At 40.1% G+C, this 19,149-nt stretch overlaps 2 protein-coding genes across 5 annotated transcripts in view; one reads left to right on the top strand and one right to left on the bottom strand.

Annotated features, from left to right (window-relative positions):
• LOC131690262 (uncharacterized) overlaps window positions 1–19,149 on the bottom strand; it is a 148,140-nt gene that overhangs the window by 2,379 nt on the left and 126,612 nt on the right. Inside the window, exon 1 of one of the 2 annotated variants that reach the window (XR_009305540.1) lies at window positions 188–305. The exons of the other annotated variant lie outside the window; for it this stretch is intronic. The gene's annotated coding sequence lies outside the window, so the exon portion shown is untranslated. Of the gene's footprint in view, window positions 1–187; window positions 306–19,149 lie in introns of those variants that run through there. 2 annotated transcript variants of the gene reach the window in all.
• Window positions 1–19,149, top strand: part of LOC131690261 (WD repeat-containing protein 47) — a 253,294-nt gene that overhangs the window by 132,409 nt on the left and 101,736 nt on the right. The gene's annotated exons all lie outside the window — the stretch shown is intronic.

Here is a 19,149-nt window from a genome sequence, read left to right as displayed (position 1 = left end):
TTACCGCTCGCTCACTCACACGGAAAGCCTACCCTAACCCCAGGGTCGGCACATTCCTCGCCGAGTGGTTTCTCAAAATGCAAAGGGGAAAATCACTTTTAATCCTAACCGTCGTTTTATTTGGCACGCTATCTTCAAGTCCCTAACGTCCCTAATGTCCTACTTGAATACAATGGTGGTTACTCACTGGTATTGTGTGGGTGTGAAGTGTGTGGGCCCGTTGCGCACCTGCCGCTGCCGTCGTCCTCTATTGGTTCTGGTTCCGATGACCGTACCTCATACCAAGGCGATCCTCTTCCAGATCTTTGCTGGCCTTCTGGCTGGAAATAGTCTGGTTCGGGAATTTGAGCGCTTCTCCTTCCTTCCTTCTAATACCTAAATAATAATACATTATTCAACCTTCCAATAACTAAATCCACTGTATGGAGGTATTCAATAAGGAATTGATTTGGTATTCGTAAAAATTACTGGAATAAACAAATAATATTAAAATAATGTATTATATCTCATTAAAGTATTATTATTATTATTATTATTATTATTATTATTATTATTATTATTTATTTGTCAGCTTTAGCCCTCAGGGTCGTTCGCTGAGTCGACTTTGTATAAGCGTAATTACAATACTTTTTTATTCATATCACATCTGCATTATTCTGGTATTTCCGGTGCCTGAGGTTCTACGTTATGTCGCGTTCCCGTTCTTCAGATGTCTTGTAGCATTTGTGAGTCTTTCAGGAATGCGATGAGGGTCTCCTCCTGCATTGGATCGTTACCTAGTGTCTCTCTAATAGAGGATGTAATTTTATGTTTGTTGCGGAGATTCTCTAGTTCCCGGCAATTGACCAGCATATGTTCAACGTTTTTCCTAACTGCGCATGTCTCACAATGGGGTGGTTCGGTTCTGGAAACAGTATGTGCGTGGGTCACCCTCGTGTGACCGACTCTAAGTCTGGATAATGCCCTTTGTTCGTATCTGTTTTGCCTGTCTATCCATGTTTCTGGAGAACCTTTGATTCGTTGAAGATGGCCGGTCTGGTCTCTCCAGTGTAGCGTGAAATTTTTAAAAGTAATGTTGCTGAAATTTGCGTTTATATCAGCCGCTGGCACTTCCTGTGTTAGCATTTTTCTTGCTTTCCTGCCTTGTGCCGCTAGTTTATCAGCGACTTCGTTACCCTGTATCCCACTGTGTCCTGGGATCCAACAGATTGTTGTCCACATGTCGCTATTGTCTTCGATTGATTGAAGGTAAGGGTGTTTTGTTTTACTGGCCTCCAGGGCTCGCAGAACCGACAGCGAGTCCGAAAAAATTACTGTTGCTGTATTTTCCCTTCGGTTGACTAAGGCTAGTGATAATGCTGCAGCTTCGGCTGAGAATATGCAACATATCCCGGGAAATCGAAAGGCGACCCTGCTATCGACTTCATACATCCCAACACCAACTACGCTTAGTGTCTTCGACCCGTCTGTATAAAATTTATCGTGTTTTACGTACTTGCTGTTTATTAGTCGTAGGTATTCCGATCGTGCTTTGCAGGGAGGATCTCCAGGGCGGATTGAGAAGGCTAGACTGGTGTCGATATTGATGACCCTTTCGTTCCATGGGCGACGATTTATCCTGTGTAGTTTAGCTATTGGTGGTAACTCGGTCCCTGGGTATTCGAGGTGTATTTCGTTGGCGATTTGTTCTAAGACTCCACCATTCCCAGCCGTTCTTTCTAGCCATCCTACAATTCGTTTGACCATTACTCTTGCAGGCTCTCATTGGAAGGGGAGTACTCCTGCTTCCACACAAGCCGCCTCGGCTGGAGTGCTAGGAAGTAAATTTGATGCCACTCTTATTGCTCGGTGATATAGTAGGGCAAGGATCTTGACCAGACCACATCGATTCAGGCAGGTTAGCTCAATACCGTAGTATATCTTGCTAAAGACTAGTGCGCTGCTTATAGTTAAGGCTGTTCTCCGGTTCCATCTCGGATGCCTTGTGCTTATTGCTTTGATCAGTCTGATTCTGCTCTCGCAGTTTGTTTTGATTTGATGAAAGTGTTGAGCGAAGGATAGTTGACGATCTATACTGATCCCGAGGATTTTTGGCTCTTTCCGAAAGGGAATCGTTGTTCCGAATAGTTTGACTGGTCTACCGGTGGCGATGTGTCTGGTTCTGCAGCAATGGGCTATGGCACACTTTGATGCGGCTATATTAAACCCGACGGATTCAGCCCATCTCCCGACGGCATTGACCGCGGCTTGCAGCTTCAGTCTGATTCTTTTTTTTGTTTTCCGGTTACGACTATTACGATATCATCAGCGTACACGAGAATATATACATCCTCTGGTAGCGTAGCGAATATTGAATCAATACTGACGAGAAACAGGGTGGCGGCTAGGACGGAACCTTGGGGAACTCCGTTTTCTTCAGGAAAGCTTTCCGATAGTGTTCCTCCAACGCAGACTTTGAATGTACGCTCCTTTAAGTATTCGCCAATGAAATTGCCCATGTTACCTATTACTCCCCACTCTCGTAGCTGTCGCAGCACTCCTTCTCTACACACAGTATTGTAGGCTTTCGCGATGTCAAGGATTGCTAAGTCGCTGTGCAGATTTTCTTCGTTGGCTTGTTTCAATATTTCTCCTAAGGTACCGAGATGTGTACCTGTGCCGCGACCTTGCCTGAAGGCAAATTGCCTGTTGTCAAGTACCTGTTTGCGCTCCATGTAGTCCGTCAGCCGCCTGTTCACCATGCGTTTCATTGTCTTTCCTATGTATGGTAGCAAATTGATGGGGCGAAAGTCATTGGCGGTGCGGTTACCTTCGCAACGTTTAGGGATGGGTACAATAATCGCTGACTTCTAGGATTTCGGGAAGCTCTCTTTATTCCATATTCCATTAATCCTCTAAAGAAGCGCTCTTTTGATTTCCGGTGGAGCCCTTGTCAGCATCGGATAGCATACTTCATCGGCGCCGGCGCTTTTACCTTTGGCGGTGGCCAGGGCCACTGCTAGTTCGATCCCTCTGGAGGGCCTTGTTGTATTCTGCCCCGGTATCCGGTGGGAACTCAGTGGGCTTCGCTTCAGCTATTCGCTTTCATGGATTGAATTTTGCAGGTAGGGCTGCGTCCGAGGACAATGATGCGAAGTGTTCCCCTAATGTTCTGGCGATTAGTTCGGGGTTGTTCGTGGCTTTTCCGTTCACTTCCAGGGTGAATCCACACTTTCTCCTGCCTGATAGTGCGTTGACCTTTCTCCAGAGCTCTGTAGGGATCAGGTCCGACATCCCAGCAGAGCATGTAACAATAACATCCGACCTAATAGTGGCAGCTTAGCGTATACAAATTCCGACAGCATGCACTGTCGGAACAATATACATCCCGCATGAAACATTAGATGTTGAAAACAAGCTAGTGAAAGTAATCGAACAGCTAGGCGAGCCTTATATATTGATGGGAGATTTCAACGCCCACCACACGTTGTGGGGGGGCGAACAAATGCTGTCACAGAGGGAACGCGATCAACAAGGCAATTGAAAGCACCAATAGCTTCGTGTTGAACGACGGTAGTCCAACCTTCTTCAGAGGTCAGTGCACGTCCGCGATTGACCTCACGATGTGCTCCCGAACCATCGTTAGTTCGCTCACGTGGAACACCATGGAAGACATACACGGAAGTGACCACGTACCGATACAGATTCACCTGAGCGAAACTCTACCTCCAACCACTAGAAGAGCCAGGTGGTTATTTGATCGTGCTAACTGGGAGAAGTACGAAGCGAACCTCGAAGGTTCGATAGATTTGGAACACAACTACTCACCGGAAGAGATCGCAAGGATTCTAGTGCAGGCCGGCCAATGCAGCATCCCACGCACGAAGGGTACACCACCTAAGCGCGCTGTGCATTGGTGGAACCCGGAAGTTGAGAAGATCGTCACCGAGCGCAGAAAGGCCCTACGGACGCTCAAGAGAACGGATAAGCAACACCCGTCACGAGAGGAAAAAGAAGTAAATTTCCGCAGGCTTCGAAACGAGGCCAGAAGGACCATTGATGAAGCCGAACACAAAAGTTGGAGCAAATTCTTGGAGGGAATCTCCCCAGACTCATTAAAGTATACATTCAGTTGGACCAATAAAAAATAAAGCTCATATTCACATACATTTGTCTTAAGCGGGTTAGTTGTTATTTTCCACTGAGTCGCTCAAAAAGTTTTGTTTGGACATATTCTTCATGACATTGCAGAAGGCGCTAATATCCGTCTGGATTCAAAAAAAAATAGATTTTATTATTTTTTTTCTTCTACTATGAAACATGGCCGTCTACTGCTGAACATTCGCCGCCTGATTCTAATAATGTCCCTGCAGAGTTTAAAAGATAAAAACTCAAGATTATGTCGCAGAACAAATAATTAATACTGGTTGATCACTCTGCATTGTTATAAAAAGTTCTACAATGCCACACCCAGCTTCAAGTTTATATCCGGTAAACCCCTGATCATCTCGATTACCCGATACCGCTGCGTAGATATTCACCTACGCGGACCACGCTAGATCGACAGCGGCATCATCTGATGTGCAATTAAAATATTGCATCCAAACGACTAACAGTTTTGTCGATTTTTCCACTTGACCGCCCGCCCTAGCGATCGTTATTCTAGAAGGGCGTAGGATGATTGTGTGCAAATCGTGACTGCCTGCGGTAGGTTGCAAGCAATTCGATGCAGCTCTGCGCTCCCGGGGAAGTGGACAGGATAAGTGCATTGTAGCTTCTTCAATCCGTGCTGCTCTTGCGAGCGAGCGGTGAGTCATATGAATGTACTTACACACGAGCGCTCCTTTTGTGATAATCATAGTTTATTTTAATCATTCGTTGGTTGAGTATCGTGCGCTTCTTTCCAAATGGCAATGATAGTAATCTTATTTCAAGTACAATTTATAATTACTCATGGCGTATATTTTGCCTTAGAACCCATTAAATGTAGTATGTAGTGGTAATACATATTACACACGCAGGATTTAATTGACGGAGCGTTATTTTTTTACGCTACTGTTCTTATGGGAACAAAAGACGATTGGCAGTTGGCTTGTATTAAAAACAGGATTGATGGTAAAAATGATAAGAATTTATTGAATATATTATTTCAGACATTTAGCTCCACCCTTCTTTTGAGAAATATCAAAAATAAACGAATTTGAGGGAGTCATCAAATAAAATTGGGTGAATCTTAAAATAGTATGAATATGCATCAATGCTGCATGGTACTATTTTCCTTAAACATTGTTAAATTTTCATGGACTTTTGTTTTCTTATTTTGGTTAGAGTTTCGAAGAAAAGCGATAAATTGCAATGAATTCATTTTTATCCCTTATTTACCCGAAAAAATATTATAAGGTTCTTTAATAAACTGCGCTCTCAGTTCCAAACTGTATTTATTATTTAATTGAATATGTCAACTCTTGGAAAGAAACAAAACTCCAGTTCGCTTGTTCCTCACCGGAAATTGTCACATGTCCGTCAAAAGAATGGAGGCATTATTGGGAATCGACTGCAATTTATCAAGCTAAAACTCATTTCCGTTTAGCGCAAAACACATCACATGGTTTGTAAAATCGAAATTAGCAACAGTGCCGATGGGCAAGTTTCAATTGCGCACCTTCTTTTCTGTGCCGCCTATTTGTTGCCGCAGGTCAAATGTAAGGTAAGCGTGGGTGGCACTTTACGACGAGGCGGAGTCATTCATACATTTAACTGACTTTTTCATCAACGCTGCTTTGTGGTGACGCCGCTGAATGCATGTTAAAACAATTTGCTCGAATGCAATATCACATGTCCGGTAGTAGTAAACACGGTTGTTCGATGGTTCCCAATAAGCTTGCCAAATCGTCTTATGGGACACAACTGATGGACGTTAAGATTCGTTGGGTGTTATGATGTGATTAATTTTTGATATTTTTTGGAATGTCGTTTTGGCCGTGAAGCATCTGTATAATTGATTGAACTAATGGAATCAATATCGAAATTAGTATGCTAATTTGTTCATTGGACGGATTTATTTCAACTGGTGTGGGAGTCTGGTGCTCAAACATAGAATATTTGCTTTATTTTCTGACTGGTGATAATATATTGTTTCACAATACCTAGATATAGAAGCAGGTACACAGTCTCTACGCATCGCTCGATCGAGATAGAAGTGTTTTGTTTTCGGTCTGTTGGAAAAAGAACAGTGCAGTAATCCGCGTTCAAGGTTATTTTGCCATTCTCTGCCTCTTCGGTTTGGACTTTTATTTTCTTTTGTGCGTGTGTTAACCGTTAGGCCACATTCCTCAACCTTTTGTTCGTAAAGCGAGGATTGAACAATAACCAGCTATTTAAGCTGGACTGGTGCGTCGTGGGAAACGAGTATACAGATAAGTGAAATCTACCTTTTTGATACATTTACGGCTTTTTCCCGTCTGCGCGGGTGCTGACCCCGTGCGTTGACGGTGTCGATGGCTTCCTCCCCGGATGGCCAAATGGAGATCGAGTCGACTCCTAAGGCTCTCCCCCGACCCAAACAATATCCAGAGCTCTCGACCGGTCCCTTTGTGGTCTTCTTTCGGCCCAAAACAAAATCGCTGAATCTATTACAGATTTCAAAAGACCTGACGGAACGGTTCTCGGCTGTGATCGAAATAAAAAAGGTCCGCTCAGACAGGCTGAGGGTCGTGCTGACTAACTCAAAGCAGGCAAACGATATTGCTTGCTGCGAGCACTTTACGAAGGACTATCACGTGTATATTCCAGCTGTGAAAGTACAGTCTGAAGGCGTTGTCACCGATGACAGTTTGACATGCGAGGATCTGCTGCAGTACGGGGTTGGCCGTTTCAGAGACCGCTTACTTCAGCCAGTGAAAATACTCGAGTGCAAGCGTTTGCACTCAGTAGTAGTTGCGGGGGATGGTTCAAAAACGTACCCCCAATCAAACTCTTATCGGTTGACCTTCGCTGGTACCGCTTTGCCAAATTACGTCCTCTTGCACAAGGTTCGTCTGCCTGTGCGTCTGTTTGTGCCGCGGGTCATGAATTGCACAAAGTGTAAACAATTGGGTCACACAGCCACCCATTGTAGCAATAAGGCCCGCTGTGGAAAATGCGGGGAGAATCATCTAGATGATTCGTGCAGTAAGAATGCTGAGAAGTGTCCTTACTGTGCAGAGAATCTGCATGATATCTCGGCATGTCCCGCGTACAAACTACGCGGGGATAAACTAAAACGTTCCCTTGCTGGACGATCCGAACGTTCTTTTGCAGAAATGCTAAAGAAAGCTACACCACCAACCTCAACAAACATCTATGCTCACTTGCCTCCTAACGAGGGCGAGGCTGATGACCCACAAGAGGGAACATCTACTAGGGCGCCTAGAAGTTATAGGAAGAGGAGGAACATTTCCTCTCCTAAAGTTCGTTGTAAAGGCCAGAAGGTATCCCTTGACGGGACTCAGAAAGTCACATCTATTGGAAGTGTTGCAACCAAACCGAAGCAATTAGCTCCTGGTCTCGGAGGATTAAACTCAGAGAAGGAGTTCCCAGCACTTCCCGGAACATCAAAAATCCCAAGTGTTCCTCTGTTTCAGTTCGAGAATAATCGCGGCACTGGAATTATCAAACTCTCGGACATTGTGGACTGGATAATAAAAACTTTCAATATAACTGATCCTATTAAAAGTCTTATGTTAGCTTTTCTCCCTACAGTAAGAACATTTTTGAAGCAGTTGACTGCTAAATGGCCCCTCCTTTCAGCGATTGTATCCCTCGATGGCTAACTCATCGAACGAGGTCACGGATTTGATCACTGTTCTACAGTGGAATTGCAGAAATATCATCCCGAAAATCGATTCCTTCAAAATTTTAATAAATAATTTGAGTTGCGATGCATTTGCATTATGTGAAACTTGGTTAACTTCCGACATAGATCTCAACTTCCACGACTTTAATATTATTCGCCTGGATCGAGACACCCCCTATGGAGGAGTGCTTTTGGGGATCAAAAAGCGCTATTCCTTCTACAGAATTAACCTTCCCTCGATAACAGGTATTGAAGTTGTCGCTTGTCAAGTAACAACCAAAGGCAAAGATCTTTGCATAGCTTCCATATATATTCCCCCCAACACCGCGATTGGGCATCGCCGGCTACATGACATCATAGAATCCCTGCCTGCACCGCGACTAGTTTTAGGCGACTTTAACTCTCACGGTACGGAATGGGGTTGCCTTTATGATGATAACCGTTCCTCTTTAATTCACAATATTTGCGACAACTTCAACATGACAATTCTAAACACGGGTGAAATGACACGGATTCCTCCCCCACCAGCGCGCCCAAGCGCATTAGATTTATCCCTTTGCTCGACCTCGCTAAAGTTAGAATGCGCGTGGAAGGTAATCCCTGATCCCCACGGTAGCGACCATCTGCCGATCATAGTCTCAATCAATAACGGCTCAAGGCCATTGGAAACAATCAATATTTCGTATGACCTCACACGAAATATCGATTGGAAGAGCTATGCTGCCGCGATATCCGACAACATCGAATCTACTCAAGAACTTCCTCCGGAGGAAGAGTACAGCTTTTTGGCTGGCTTGATTCTCGACAGCGCGAATCAAGCTCAGACTAAGCCAGTACCCGGCGCGAACATACAAAAACGTTCTCCCAATCCCTGGTGGGATAAAGAGTGCTCAGACGTGTACGCAGAGAAGGCCGCCGCGTTTAAGACCTTCCGGAACGACGGGTTACCCGCTAGTTTTCGACAGTACGCGACGTTAGACAAGCGAATGAAGAGTTTGATGAAAGCCAAAAAACGCGGTTATTGGCGCCGGTTCGTCGACGGATTAACGAGAGAAACATCGATGAGCACTCTTTGGGGAACAGCCCGACGTATGCGAAATCGAAACAGTACTAATGAGAGCGTGGAATATTCAAACCGTTGGATATTCGATTTCGCCAAGAAGGTTTGTCCGGATTCCGCCCCGGCACAGAAGATCTACCGCGCCGCGTCCCGTCACGTTAACGCGAACGAAACACCTTTTTCGATGGTGGAGTTCTCACTTGCTCTCTTGTCGTGTAACAATAAAGCTCCCGGGCCAGACAGAATCAAATTCAACTTGTTGAAGAATCTGCCAGACTCTGCCAAGAGACGCTTGTTGAACTTATTTAATAAGTTTCTTGAGGCTAACATTGTCCCACACGATTGGAGGCAAGTGAAGGTCATCGCCATCCAAAAACCAGGAAAACCAGCCTCCGACCACAATTCGTATCGATCGATCGCAATGCTATCTTGTATCCGGAAGTTGTTCGAGAAAATGATCCTATCCCGCCTCGACAATTGGGTCGAAGCAAATGGCTTACTGTCAGATACACAATTTGGCTTTCGCAAAGGCAAAGGGACGAATGATTGTCTTGCGTTGCTCTCAACCGAAATTCAAATGGCCTATGCTAATAAAGAGCAGATGGCATCAGTGTTCCTAGATATAAAGGGGGCTTTTGATTCAGTTTCTATCAACATTCTTTCAGAGAAGCTGCACCAGCATGGTCTTTCAGCGACTTTAAACAACTTTTTACTAAACTTGTTGTCGGAAAAGCACATGCATTTTTCGCATGGTGACTTATCGACATCACGATTTAGCTACATGGGCCTTCCCCAGGGCTCATGTCTAAGCCCCCTGTTATACAATTTCTACGTCAACGACATTGATGAATGTCTTGACAATTCCTGCACGTTAAGACAACTTGCAGACGATGGCGTGGTGTCTGTTACGGGACCCAAAGCTGTCGATCTACAAGGACCATTACAGAATACCTTGGACAATTTGTCTGCATGGGCTATTAAGCTGGGTATCGAATTCTCCACGGAGAAAACTGAGCTAGTTGTATTTTCTAGGAAGCGTGAACCAGCACAACTACAGCTTCTATTAATGGGTCAAACTATAGCTCAGGTCTTCACAGTAAAATATCTAGGGGTCTGGTTCGACTCGAAAGGTACTTGGGGATGCCATATTCGGTATCTGAAACAGAAATGCCAGCAAAGGATCAACTTTCTTCGTACAATAACCGGAACGTGGTGGGGTGCCCACCCAGGAGACCTAATTAGGTTGTATCAAACAACGATACTGTCGGTACTGGAATACGGATGCTTCTGCTTTCGATCCGCCGCGAACATACATTTCATCAAACTCGAAAGAATTCAGTATCGTTGTTTGCGTATCGCCTTAGGGTGCATGCAGTCGACCCATACGATGAGTCTCGAAGTCCTGTCGAGCGTTCTCCCGCTGAAAAATCGATTTTGGGAACTCTCATATCGATTGCTCATTCGATGCGATATCTTGAACTCGTTGGTGATTGAAAATTTCGAAAGGCTTGTTGAGCTCAATTCTCAGACCCGTTTTATGTCCCTGTACTTTGACTACATGGCGCAAAATATTAATCCTTCTTCTTACAATCCCAACCGTGTGCATTTCATAAATACTTCTGAATCTACTGTTTTCTTCGACACATCCATGAAAGATGAGATTATTGGAATTCCGGACCATATACGCCCACAAGTGGTTCCAAATATTTTTTATAATAAATTCCGAGAAGTCGACTGTTCTAAGATGTTTTATACTGACGGATCAAACCTCGAAGGGTCCACTGGCTTCGGTATTTTCAATCAAAAGTTCACCGCCTCCTACAAACTCAGTGACCCTGCTTCAGTTTACGCCGCAGAACTAGCTGCTATTCAGTATACCCTTGGAGTCATTGACACATTACCCGCAGACCATTACTTCATCGTCTCGGATAGTCTGAGTTCTATTGACGCTATTCGCTCGATGAAACATGGAAAGCATTCCTCGTATTTTTTGGGGAAAATACGGGAGCTACTGAGTGCTTTATCTGACAAATCTTTCCAGATTACCTTGGTGTGGGTCCCTTCTCATTGCTCCATTCCGGGCAATGAGAAGGTGGACTCCTTAGCTAAGGTGGGTGCCATTGAAGGTGACGTTTTTGAAAGACCAATTTGCTTCCACGAATTTTTCAGTATTACTCATCAGAGAACCCTCGAAAGTTGGCAAACCTCGTGGAGCAATGGGGAGCTAGGAAGGTGGCTACATTCGATAGTCCCTAAGGTATCGACGAAACCTTGGTTCAAGGGGATGGATGTGGGTCGTGACTTCATTCGTGTGATGTCCCGACTCATGGCGAACCATTACACGCTGGATGCACATCTCCGACGTATTGGGCTCGTGGAGAGTGGTATCTGCGCTTGTGGCGACGGTTATCACGATATAGAGCACATAGTCTGGGCGTGCACCGAGTACAGTTCCGCCAGGTCTCGGCTAATGGATACCCTCCGGGCCCGAGGAAGACCACCCAACGTCCCGGTTCGAGATGTGTTGGCAAGCCGCGATGTCCTCTATATGTCCCTTATATACACCTTCATAAAAACCATCAATATCCAACTTTAACTGCCCCTTTTCCTTATCATTCTCAGAAACGCTCTCTTCCACCTGTACCATACACCCACGATGGTTTGATGCGACTCCAAGGCGACACAAAACATCCCTGTCGAATGAGCCAACAAACACGGGACCTAAAGCACGAACATCACACGCACAACTCGAAATGTAGCCGATCAACATCTGAGCCGCACTACGAAATCGTCTGGAGAAACCCCTGCCATCTCGAGAACGACCACCCGGTGTCCCAGTACATGATTCTTCCTGATGAAGACCACCCTGATTCTGTAATCCATCCGTTGATCTCCCGAAGTCTGAAACTGAAATAATGTTCTCCCCCTGCCATGTTTGTCCACTAGGGTGGGACAAAAAATAGATTCCAGCTCCGAGCAACTTTTTGGGTACCATTTGGGTCTTAAAACATCTGTGCAAATTCTTAGCTTGATCCCTGAAACTATATTTTTGCGCCCACTGTTTAAAGTTTACATGGGATTTTATATGGGAAAATGAACTTTTACAAAATAATTCCTCCAGGAGTCGCCCATTGCTTCCTAAAAATAAACCGTTATGTGGCTTTTGTAGGAAATTTAACAAAGAAACAAAGTCTCGAAAACTACGAAACGATCTGACGCTTGAGAAAAAAGTTATTAAGCTGAAACCAATTGATGTTCTGACGATTGATAAAATATTCATTTTTTCTAGCACCACTGTTGTTGGTTGCCCAATTATATGCAATTTTGTTTTGAACTTCTCTTAATGTGTCTAAATCATTTATCTATACTGTTTGGCCACTTCTCCAGAGTTTTGAGGGATAAATTGAGTCTTCTTTTGTACATAATAAGAGAAAATTAAAGATTTTGAATATAATTCGATCGTCAGCAGCAGTGAGGTCGGGAGTCGGCGTAGCGTATTGGTAAATCAATTGCCTTGTACGCAGCGCACCTGGGTTCGAGTCCCGACCCCGCACATAGGGTTAGAAATTTTTCCTAAGAGATTTTTCTAACCCGAAGAGGCGAATGACCTTAAGGTTAAAACCTCTATAATTGAAATAAAAAAAAAAAAAAAAAAAGCAGCAGTGATGCTAAGAAAAGTAAAATTTTCAATAATATTCAGGGCATCAATCGGTTTTTGCTTAATAACATTTTCCACAAACATCAGATCGTTTCGTAGTCTTCTAGACTTTGTTTCCTTGACAAATTCCCTATAAAAATCAGACATATATTTATTTTTGGGAGGTAACGGGCGACTCTTGGAAGAATTAATTTGCAAAAGGTGTTTTCCCCATACGAAATCCCATGTAAACTTTAAACCGTGGGCGCAAAAATATAGTTTCACCGATCGAACTAAAAATTTGCTGAGTTGTTCTGGGAGCTAAATGGGACCCAAAAAGTTACTCGGAGCGGAATTTTATTTTTTTCATATAACTATGTCCCACTCTATTGTCCACCCTACTTCCCCTGACTCTTATACACAGAAGTAACACCCCTTCCCCCCCCCCCCCCCCACAAATATCTTCATGAAGCATTTAGCTCTTCTTGCCTTTTCTAGTTTTAACTCTTATATTAGGGTGAAGTGCCTATTTTCACCATACTAAGCAAGGTGCCTCACTAATTCGTTAATTTCTTGCCCTACAATCGATTGAATAAGTAAAAATTGACATCCACAGCTTTGCTTCGTTGTTAAAAACCAATATAATAACACAAATGCACTGAAAACAGTGAAATTCTCGTGTTTGAGCGCAACGAAAACTCGAATCGAGTGCCCCTATTGTTGCGCTACCATTTGACTCAATGCGTTGAAGAAAGATGGCAGACACTGCTCTAACCAACGGCTTCAAATGGGTGGGGTGATAATAGAAACATGGCGCAAATGGGCTCATCACCCTATATGATCTCGTTGAAAATGCCCAACTCTACTACCACATAAAATAACTCTAATTAATGTCTCCGAATCTTTACAAAATTTAATCACGCCCTCTAATTATTTCTACTTTTAAGATAGTCGTAAAAATTTTCCCCCTTAGTTAAACATTATTCTCATTGCTAAAAATGTCAAACCATATTGCCATAAAAACTAAATGACCCCTCTAATCTTACGAAAATTATACTACCCCCTTGTGTATATGTATAGCTATAAATTAGCCTTAGTTTAATTTCAAAAATCAATATGTAAGCCCCTAGTTTTAAGTAATTTAAAATGTAAAACAAAACAAAATTGGCACCTTTAAGCTAACGCAAACCTGCCTTATCAAATAAACGAATTGAAAAAAAAATAGAAGCAGGTAATATTTTCATCAATCCTGCCGACGAAACATAAAAAACCTTATCAACTCTAATGTCGAAACGATCCATAACAAGCCAAACTCTCTAATCTCGGTGGTAGCTTCTTCGCAAAAGTTTATGCCCTCACATAGCCGTGGACGATGAATCAAAATATTTTGTCACTCCTTTTTAAGTGTCGTCGAAACTGGCGTTTTCGCTTTTTTTTCTCTGTAAACCGTCGTCTAGTGGCGAGCAGGTCAGAATTGGAACTCACACACGCCTTGTTTTCACAGGGCTGCTGTCTGACTCTGGCTGCTGATCGTGGCTGGTGCGTGAAGCCGTTGCCTTTTTCGATTGAAGGGGTTTTTATGTGCCGTGATTGACGCCGCCGAAAATGGACGACCGCGTGTGGGTGACAATTTCTCCACGCTTGTTCTCGTTAGGGCCTAGCGTTGGAATAAAACAATCTAATAAGTGGCTGGTGCACTTGACTGTGCCAAAAATTGTAATGCCTGTTGTCCGTCGTTTTGCTCGGTAGTATAGAGAATAATTTTGTATTTTTTTCGATGGTGCTCAACTCATTTGAAAAACGGAATTCCTAATTGAAGGATTGCGCGTTGAAGTATCAATTAATGTTATTATTTGCGGTAGCTGGATGTAAAAGACCATCCATAAATTACGTATCGCTTTTTGGGGGGAGGTGGGTCAAGTATAGTAAAATGTGACATGTTGTGGCAGATGGGGGAGGGTGAGTAAGCTAGAACGTTACGTAACATGTTTTACTAAAGAGAAGATATTTTGTTTGTTTGTTGCGTAATAGGGGTGGGAGAGATTCAAAAATATGTGACAAAATCTTACGTTGGGGTAGGGGGAGTCAATTTTTGATCATTTTTGTGTTACGTAATAATTTATGAACGCTTCCTAATTGGGAATATTAATTGATTATAATTTCCGAATTGATTGCTCCTCCGGTAGGTCTGCCATTATTTCGTACAGCAGAAGAACATTGGCTGAGACCTGATGTGCATAAACTCTAATCGCTAAGAAATAAAGATATGATATTGCGTTAGGTGCACTCAATAATTTTTTCTATGAGTTTTAAATTCCACATAATTAAACTTGTTGAGACAGATGTCTTTCGTTTAATTCCACGATCGATAAACGGAAGACATCTGTCTCAACAAGTTTAATTGAGACATTCTACTAAGTCGCTCTAAAAGTTTTGAATTTTGTAAGAAATTATTCCACATAATTGAAAACTAGCTTACCGTCTAAAAGATCAAATAAAAAAACTGTTGTATATTTTGCATTCCACTAGTTGATTGTAAAAATAGGAGCATATTCAATTTCAATTATTAAAATTTTAGATTTAATGCGACGTCGCTCAACTTCTAGTTCTATCCTATCCCTCGCCACACTTCTAAATTTCTAATTTAAATTTTCAAAAAACTGGCCCTTTTCTTTCCTTTCATAAAATAATCGCACCTCCTAATGTAAGTCACCCACTTAATAAATATACTTGTATTTGATTTTATGGAAAATAATTCCATTTGGACATATTTTTCAAATATTCCCATTAACCCTTAAAGGCGCAAATCATTTTTATTTTAAGTTTTGTGAAAATTGTCTCACAGTTTCAATACGTTATTGCAATAAATTTGAGATGGTTTTCGCCATGTTGTTTTAAAACAAAATTGCGCATTAAAGGGTTCAGGGATTGCAAAAAAACTCATTTTTAATTAGCCAGCCCCCTTGCTATTCTATATTACGACAAATGTCAAAATAGGTATCAGATGTTACATTTGGAATTTAGAAAATTTTCCACCTCCGTCCACTTCGATTGAAGCTTCCACCATTGCAACCGGAGCTCAGAAAAATCGACATTCCCGAGTGAGCTAGAAAGAGGAACGAAATTCAATTTACGCCGTGCTTCAATTTTTGACACATAACAAATGAATTTGTTTGGTGAATGAATTTTTATTTTAAGGGTGGATATTCAAAGTCGTATACCCGCCACCCGGTCTGGTAGTTCAAAATCGTATATAACCAAAAGCGTCGCGAAGTGAAAGTCAGAGAAATAAGCTTCGCGAAAGTTTTAATTAATTTGTGGCAATTCTATAATAAAGATGCTTCAATAAACACTCATATAATAAACAACATAAAGCATACACAGGTATTTATTTAAATTTATTTATGTTTTCGTGAATTCGTTGGTCGATATTTCGAGATTGTCGATAAAACGAATTTCTTTTCGTACTATTTGCCAATACGACGAGATTGGAGTTCTTAATTTTTTTTCAAAAATATTTTTCTACTTCTTTCGGCCCCTTAAGGTAATTTTAAAAGTTTGGAATGAAAGATTCTTATAGAAAATGTTCCGTAATGAATAAATTTGCATTAAATGATGTAATTTTTATATCTACTCGACTAATAATTACTTTTAAAGTACTCATACATTATTTTATCCTTTATGAACTAGTGAAATGATTTAACATAAATCGAAACTTTGAAATAGTTATTACTCAAAGTTTGCACGACAATGAATGCAATAAGTAATGTTGGGGAGACTTGACCAAAATTTTATGGGGAAACTTGACCAAGTGGCAATAAGCTGAAAAAAGATTTTCTGATTTTTACTATGCTGCGGTACCTACTGTTAATGTTAATCGCGTCACAAAAATTCCTACATCAAACATCAGTCTATATCTTGTAGTACTAGTAAACAAAGTTAGCAGTAATATGGCTGTTTTCGTGACGTGTGAACATGCGATTTAAGCAGTACAGTTAATCCTTAAAAGCAAATGCATTAAACACAGTCGAAATTTATGAAATACAATTCTTTTACATTTTTTACTGCTACCTAAGGATCTCTCGATAATAGGAAAAAAAGGATTACAATATATTTTGTTATTTTGTTGTTTTGGTTCTGATTTTTCAAAATTCTCTTGGTCAAGTCTCCCCAGGCCGGTTACAGCAATACTTATGGGTAATTCCACGTCAGATTTACAACCAAAATTTTGATTCCTTGCAAAATTTATTCTTGCCTTCATTAGCTAAAAATATTTGACACGTATTTTTTTTGTTTTTGCTGAATATTATTTTTTTTCAAGTTATTAGTTTTTGAGCTTTTGAAGTTTAATAAATTGAATATTTTTCAATCACTGATTACTCGGAAACGATTAGATATATGGAAAAAAATTAAATAAAAAAAATTGCATTTTCAAATGAGCTTGCCAAAAAAGTTTTACGAAGAAATATTTTTTTATATAACTTATGAAATTTGCAATTATTTGAAACAAATTAATTTTTTTTTAAAGTTGGACCAAATTTTTTTATATATTTTTTTCTTAAAATATTAAGAATCATGTTAAAAAGATTATATAAAAATTTGGAAGTGGATATCAAAATACTTTGCGAGATATTACAATTATAAACTTAAAACAAGGCAATTTTACACTAAACGCCCAGTGATAAACCTGTTATAATTGAAATACCTCGTAAAATACTTCAAGTTCCATTCTGAAATTTTCAAATAATCTTCCTTGTATACTTATGTTATCAAAAACAAAAATAGTTTTCAGGGCGGCTAATTTTTTTTTTTGCTTCTAACACTTGGATACCACCAAAAAAGTTGTGAATTTGTAGAATGTGAGTCATTCCACGTCAGATTTACAACTACAATTTTAGTACCCTCCAAGTTTTTTTCATTCTTTAGCTAAAATTTCACGGCTTTGGCTGAATTTGATATGTTTTTCAAGTTATGAGTTTTGAACCTTTATAAAATATTTAATTAAATTTCATAAATTTAATTAAATTGAACATTTTTTAATCCTTGATAATTTAGAAACTATTAGTTTTGTGGAAAAAGCATTAAATACTAAAAGTTGCGTTTTCGCATGATCTCACCGGAATTTTTTTTAAATATTTTTTTTTATGTAATTTATGTATTCTGCAAATGTTAGAAGCAAAAAAAAAATTAGGCCTACGCCAAAGAAAAAACATTTTTAGCGTTTTCAAATAATTTATAATTATATCGAGAAGATTGTGTGAAAATTTCAGAATGGAACTCGAAGTATTTTACGAGATATTTCAATTATAACAGGCCTACCACTAGGAGTTTAGTGTAAACTTGCCTTGTTTTAAGTTTACAATTGCAATATTTCGCAAAGTATTTTGATATCCACTCCCAAATTTTTATACAATCTTTTTAACATGATTCTTAATATTTTAAGAAAAAAATATGTAAAAAAAATTGGTCCAACTTTAAAAAAGTTTAATTTGTTTCAAATAAAATTTCATAAGTTATATAACAAAAAATATTTTTTTGTAAAAAATTTTCGGTAAGCTCATTTGAAAACGCAACTTTTTTTATTTAACATTTTTTTCCATATATCGAATCGTTTCCGAGTTATCAGTGATTGAAAAATGTTCAATTTATTAAACTTCAAAAGTTCAAAAACTAATAACTTGAAAAAAAAAATCATATTCAGCCAAAACAAAAAATACGTGTCAGTTACTTCTAGCTAAAGAATGCAAGAAATTTTTTTGGAAGGAATCAAAATTTTGGTTGTAAATCTGACGTGGAATAACCCTTATATAACATTTGAAAAAGTAAATTAAAAATTCTGCAAACCATCATGAACACGCACAATACCTTTGCACATTAAATCTCAATGACTTTGGAAAGATTGAAAACTTTTTTTGAGATTTAAGTTGGTTTAGCTGAAAGCCTGGTCAAGTCTCCCCATGTACATTATAATATATTATAATAAGTTTTTCGCGTTTCTCCATCAACAACAATAAGTTTTTAAGGAGTCCCATAAGATTTCCTGTAACCATCTCTTTGACATCAAGGTGATATTTTTAACCATTTGAAAGCTATACGAAAACAACCAAAATACTATTCAACCACAGGGTCTTATGATTAAACTAAATAGTTCGATCATATTTTGGTTATTTTCATGTAACTTTCAAATGGGTTATAATATCGCCCTAATGTCATAAGAAGATACAGGAAATGTTATGGAACTTTTGAAAAACCTATTGTTGTTTATGGAGAAATGCGAATAACTTCTGAAAATGTCGTAATAAAACAAAAGAATTGTGCTAGTTGAACAAAATGTAAAATATCTCGTGAACTGAAAGTTTATGTTATTAGCATTTTGATTTAAAATAGCGTTTAGAATCATATTTAAAAGATAAACGGTGTTTTTGACTAAAAATAGTATGAATTATAAAAATATGTCAAAAGTTGTTGTTAGGAGAACTTTTTTTATTGAAAGCTTCTCCATGATCCAAATACACTGAAAAAGTTTCCTTTACGTCTTTAAAACGATAAACATTTGATTTTTGACATTTTATGATGGGGTAACGCTAATAACTTTCAAAAAGGGCACACGAATTAATTGTTTTTTTTTTGGACAAAATT

The sequence above is a fragment of the Topomyia yanbarensis genome, chromosome 3 (genome assembly GCF_030247195.1).
Source record: "Topomyia yanbarensis strain Yona2022 chromosome 3, ASM3024719v1, whole genome shotgun sequence".
In the NCBI taxonomy this organism is placed as follows: domain Eukaryota; kingdom Metazoa; phylum Arthropoda; class Insecta; order Diptera; family Culicidae; genus Topomyia; species Topomyia yanbarensis.
This window is presented reverse-complemented; position numbering and strand designations above follow the sequence as displayed.